The sequence below is a fragment of the Arachis ipaensis genome, chromosome B05 (assembly GCF_000816755.2).
Source record: "Arachis ipaensis cultivar K30076 chromosome B05, Araip1.1, whole genome shotgun sequence".
NCBI classification, from domain to species: domain Eukaryota; kingdom Viridiplantae; phylum Streptophyta; class Magnoliopsida; order Fabales; family Fabaceae; genus Arachis; species Arachis ipaensis.
The window spans coordinates 36,908,040-36,913,032 of NC_029789.2; positions in this window are offsets into that span (position 1 = coordinate 36,908,040).

The window sequence follows — 4,993 nt, forward strand, 5'->3', positions numbered from 1 at the left end:
CCATCATCCTTCACGAAATTAGAGAAGATCAAAGAGCTACGAGGGAGGAGCAACATAGACAAGGAAGAGACATAGAAGAGCTCAAAGACATCATCGGTTCCTCAAGAAGGAAACGCCACCATCACTAAGGTGGACTCATTCCTTGTTCTCAAATTTTCTGTTTTTCATTTTATTTATGTTAAGTGCTTATCTATGTTAGTGTCTTATTACATGATCATTAGTATTTAGTAACTTTGTCTTAAAGTTATGAATGTCCTATGAATCCATCACCTATCTTAAAGGAAAAATGTTTTTAATTCAAAAGAACAAGAAGTACATGAGTTTCGAATTTATCCTTGAACTTAGTTTAATTATATTGATGTGGTGACAATATTTTTTGTTTTCTGAATGAATGCTTGAACAGTGCATATGTCTTTTGAAGTTGTTGTTTAAGAATGTTAAATATGTTGGCTCTTGAAAGAATGATGAGAAGGAGACATGTTATTTGATAATCTGAAAAATCATAAAAATGATTCTTGAAGCAAGAAAAAGCAGCAAAGAACAAAGCTTGCAGAAAAAAAAATAGAAAAAGAAAAAGCAAGCAGAAAAAGCCAAAAGCTCTTAAAACCAAAAGGCAAGAGCAAAAAGCTAATAGCCCTTAAAACCAAAAGGCAAGGGTAATAAAAAGGATCCCAAGGCTTTGAGCATCAGTGGATAAGAGGGCCTAAAGGAATAAAATCCTGGCCTAAGCGGCTAAACCAAGCTGTCCTTAACCATGTGCTTGTGGCGTGAAGGTGTCAAGTGAAAACTTGAGACTGAGTGGTTAAAGTCAAGGTCCAAAGCAAAAGAAGAGTGTGCTTAAGAACCCTGGACACCTCTAATTGGGGACTTTAGGAAAGCTGAGTCACAATCTGAAAAGGTTCACCCAGTTATGTGTCTGTGGCATTTATGTATCCGGTGCTAATACTGGAAAACAAAGTGCTTAGGGCCACGGCCAAGACTCATAAAATAGCTGTGTTCAAGAATCATCATACTGAACTAGGAGAATCAATAACACTATCTGAACTCTGAGTTCCTATAGATGCCAATCATTCTGAACCTCAATGGAAAAAGTGAAATGCCAAAACTATTCAAGAGGCAATTCACATTTCTGGACTTTACTATGAGTTTGTGTGTTTTTCTGTGATTTCAGGTATTTTTTGGCCGAAATTGAGGGACTTGAGCAAAAATCAGATTCAGAGGTTGAAGAAGGACTGCTGATGCTGTTGGATTCTGACCTCCCTACACTCAAAGTGGATTTTCTGGAGCTACAGAACTCCAAATGGTGCGCTTCCAATTGCGTTGGAAAGAAGACATCCAGAGCTTTCCAGAAATATATAATAGCTCATACTTTGCCCGAGTTTAGATGATGCAAAAGGGCGTTGAACGTCAGTTCTACGCTGCAGTCTGGAGTTAAACGCCAGAAACACGTCACGAACCAGAGTTAAACACCAAAAACACTTTACAAATTGGCGTTCAACTCCAAGAGAAGCCTCTGCACGTGTAAACTTCAAGCTCAGCCCAAGCACACACCAAGTGGGCCCCAGAAGTGGATTTATGCATCAATTACTTACTTCTGTAAACCCTAGTAACTAGTTTAGTATAAATAGGACTTTTTACTATTGTATTTACATCTTTGGAACATCTTTTTTATCTTTTGAACCATCTTTTGATCTATTGATCAAGTTTGGGGGCTGGCCATTCGGCCATGCCTAGACCTTCATCACTTATGTATTTTCAACGGTAGAGTTTCTACACTCCATAGATTAAGGTGTGGAGCTCTGCTGTTCCTCAAGATTTAATGCAAAGTACTACTGTTTTATATTCAATTCAACTTATTCCGCTTCTAAGATATCCATTCGCACCCAAGAACATGATGAATGTGATGATTATGTGACGCTCATCATCATTCTCACTTATGAACGCGTGCCTGACAAACACTTCCGTTCTACATGCAACAAGCTAGAATGAGTATCTTTTAGATATCTAATACAGAGGACCGAGTCCGAGATATTAGAATCTTTGTGGTATAAGTTAGAACCCATGGATGGCCATTCCTGAGATCCGAAAAGTCTAAACCTTGTCTGTGGTATTCCAAGTAGGATCTGGGAAGGGATGGCTGTGACGAACTTCAAACTCGCGAGTGCTGGGCGTAGTGACAGACACAAAAGGAGGGTGAACCCTATTCCAGTATGATCGAGAACCTCCAGATGATTAGCCGTGCCGTGATAGAGCATTTGGACCTTTTTCACAGAGAGGATGGGATGTAGCCATTGACAACGGTGATGCCCTGTATAAAGCTTGCCATGGAAAGGAGTAGAAAGGATTGGATGAAGACAGCAGGAAAGCAGAGGTTCAAAGGAACGAAAGCATCTCTATACACTTATCTGAAATTCTCACCAATGAATTACATAAGTATTTCTATCTTTATTTTCTGTTTATTTATTATTATTATTCGAAAACTCCATAACCATTTGATATCCGCCTGACTGAGATTTACAAGGTGACCATAGCTTGCTTCAAGCCGACAATATCCGTGGGATCGACCCTTACTCACGTAAGGTTTTATTACTTGGACGACTCGGTGCACTTGCTGGTTAGTTGTATCGAAGTTGTGACAAAATTATGAATTAAGATTAGAGTACCAAGTTTTTAGAGCCATTACCAGGGATCACAATTTCGTGCACCAGTCTCTCTACTTTTGTGGGCAGATCCAAGAGGCAGATTTTCAACTTTGTCTAAGAACGTGTCTGGAAAAAATTAAAGAGGTGGAAGTAGAAGAGTCTTTAAAGGCCAGAAAAGAAGTTCTAATTAAGGTTGTGGCCCAAGTAATTCCATCATACATAATGGGGGTGTTTTCAACTACTTAGGAGTCTTTGCCAATAGATTTAGAGCTTGATAAGTAGCTTCTATTGGGGTAGCAATAGGGGAGAAAGAAAAATTCATTGGTCGGCTGGACAAATATCTGTAAAACTAAAGAGGAAGGCGGCTTAGGATTTTGGAGTTTTGAGGCTTTTAGTCAAGCTTTATTGGCTAAGCAAGGTTGGTGGCTTATCCAAACACCATGATCACTAGCTGCTAGAGTACTCAAGGCAAAATATTATAATTGGACAACCTTTTTGAGATCAGCTATTGAATACCATCCAAGTTATACATGGCGCAGCATATGGTCTTCAAGATGGGTACTAAATTTAGGAGGTTGTTGGAGGATAGGATCCAATACAACTACTCATATTTGGGGTGATCCGTGGCTTTCTAACTAGAATGGTTTTAAAATTTGGAGTCTGTATTCTTATTTTGATCAGAAAACAACAGTTGACAATCTTGTTGACAATGATACCTTATTTTAGAAAGAGAGCCTAATCAGACACATATTCTATGACTTCAAAGCAACACAAATCCTAAGTCTACCCATTGACATCAAATCATCAATCAGCAACAAGATAATTTTGTAAGGTAAAACACAAACACCAGACTATATGTAGTAAAGAATGCTTACCATCTTATACGATCACAGCCGCAACATGCTGTAGAATGTAGTGAATACCATTTCAGGCCTCAGTTCTAATGGAAAATGTTATGGAAGATACAAGCTCTAAGTCGCACACTTACTTTTTTTTGGCGATTACTCTTACAAGGTCTACCTACCAAGAAAAATCTACAAAAAAAGAGGTATTAGTGATTCTACCCTATGTCCCAAACATTATCTTGAAGAGGAAACCGAAACTCATATTTTTAGAGACTGTGAATGGTCTCGTCGATTTTGGTATCTCTCTCCTTTTACTCTCCGGACAGCACACTCTACAGATCAAATAATAGAAGAATAGATTAGTTCACTGTTTCATCGTTTTGATAACAATGAAAGGGAAATTTTTTTGGAATGCCTTCATGCTTTGTGGTGGAATAGAAATTAAACAATTTTTGAAAACTATACCTTCGATCCGATGCATTTGGTACGCAATGCAGTGCATAGGGCCACGGATTATGCTGCTGCCCAACAATGCCAATAACCCTCTTCCGCAGCACCTGCATCTGGCAGGAACAACTACACTACCTGAAAACTACCTCCACCGCGTATATACAAAATTAATTTTTATGCCTCTTTTTTCACAGACGAAAATGCTAGAACGGGATTGGTGGGAGGCAATACTGGGGCAGTGGCGGTGATTCGCAATGATGATGGTAATATCATGGTCACAGCAACATGATTCCTCCAAAAAGTGGCATCAGCGAAGGAGGCAGAGGCTTCTGCTTGTTTCCTTGCGCTCAAACTAGCATTAGACCGTGATTTTTCTAACATTGTAATAGAAAAGAATAATTTTCAAGTAATGCAGGCCCTAATGCATATACTCACCTCTCAAACAATTATTTTGTACTCACTAATCTAATTGTAAAACTATTTTGAGAAATTTCATATCTCATTATATTTCACGTGTGAAAAAAGAAAAGGTAACTTAGTGGTCCAAAAATTAGCATCATTGGCTTTTTCTATATCAGGTTTGGATACAAACGGCTCCTCACGATATTCTTAATTTGGCCCACTTAAATGTCTTGAGTTCTTTGTGTCACTATTAATAATACAGATAGTCTTTTCTTTTTTGTAAAAAAGGTACAAAAAAGAAGAATATGTATAGACAAGATTTAGTTGGATTTGATTAAAAATAGGAAAAGTATAGGTAACCAACAATATTTTTGAATAATGTGTAAAGAATGTGAATTAATATGGTTAAAAGAGTAAATTTAATTAGTAGCATTAAATTAGGGTGTAGTGTATTTTCATTTGATTGATGGTTGTTCATGTTATTCAAAATAGTCATTATTTACCTAACACTCCCCTAAAAAATAATTGACCGCCTATTATTTTTTTAATTCAATATTGTATATGGCTTTTGATAGCATATGTAATAATGTATTGTGTTTTCTTTTATTTTTTATTTTTTGAAAAACTTTACAAGTATCCTATAAAATAAGAAGC